Source organism: Arachis duranensis, chromosome 6 (genome assembly GCF_000817695.3).
Source record: "Arachis duranensis cultivar V14167 chromosome 6, aradu.V14167.gnm2.J7QH, whole genome shotgun sequence".
NCBI classification, from domain to species: domain Eukaryota; kingdom Viridiplantae; phylum Streptophyta; class Magnoliopsida; order Fabales; family Fabaceae; genus Arachis; species Arachis duranensis.
The window spans coordinates 51,909,202-51,909,768 of NC_029777.3; positions in this window are offsets into that span (position 1 = coordinate 51,909,202).

Sequence of the window (567 nt, forward strand, 5' to 3'; positions counted from 1 at the left end):
TTTGCTATCTAGTCTCTGGAGTCCTGAGATCCACTTTTCCTTTTGGTTCTTCTGATGAACCACTGCTGCAATTTGAATTTCCATTTGCTGTTTGAGATCTATTCAATTTCAATTCATCTCTTGTTTAGTTAATTATTGCAATTTAATTTTCCTTGCTTAAATTCTAAATTCCCAGTCCTCAAATCCCTTTCTCTATTCAAGCAATTTATATTTCTTGCACTTTAAGTTACTACAATTTACATTTCTTGCATTTTAAGTTTCAGTCATAAAATTTATATTTCTTGCATTTTAAGTTTCAGTCATTTAATTTCTTGTTCTTTAAGATTCAGCACCTTTACTTTCAGTTCTCTTTAATTTCTGCAATTCATCCCTCTCCCTTTACATTTCCTGCTATTTACTTACTGTTGGATACAAAATCACTCAACCAATACTTGATTCCCTTGACTAAATCAACCACTAAACTAAAATTGCTCAATCCTTCAATCCCCGTGGGATCGACCTCACTCATGTGAGTTATTATTACTTGATGCAACCCGGTACACTTGCCGGTGAGTTTTGTGTTGGATC